Source organism: Orycteropus afer, unplaced genomic scaffold (assembly GCF_000298275.1).
Source record: "Orycteropus afer afer isolate SDZICR_OR568_19922 unplaced genomic scaffold, OryAfe1.0 scaffold00516, whole genome shotgun sequence".
Lineage (NCBI taxonomy): Eukaryota > Metazoa > Chordata > Mammalia > Tubulidentata > Orycteropodidae > Orycteropus > Orycteropus afer.
Window position 1 is genome coordinate 1,005,460 of NW_006922103.1, and position 228 is coordinate 1,005,687.

Genomic DNA, 228 nt, shown 5'->3' on the forward strand with positions numbered 1-228 from the left:
ACCCAGAACTGGGGTCCAGCCAAGTTGACACACAGCTCCAACCATCACAGATGGGTTTGCAAATTTTGGTCTGTCTTACGAATGTAAATTTTAAGAATTGAAAGAGGACATTATGTCCAGTTTCCTTTTTACTTTCTGACATGAAATTGGCTCTTATCTGTCAGTGCAGATCCTTTTTATCAAGACTCTGTCTAGAGCAGACATGTGACTGGAGGAGCATGTGCATGT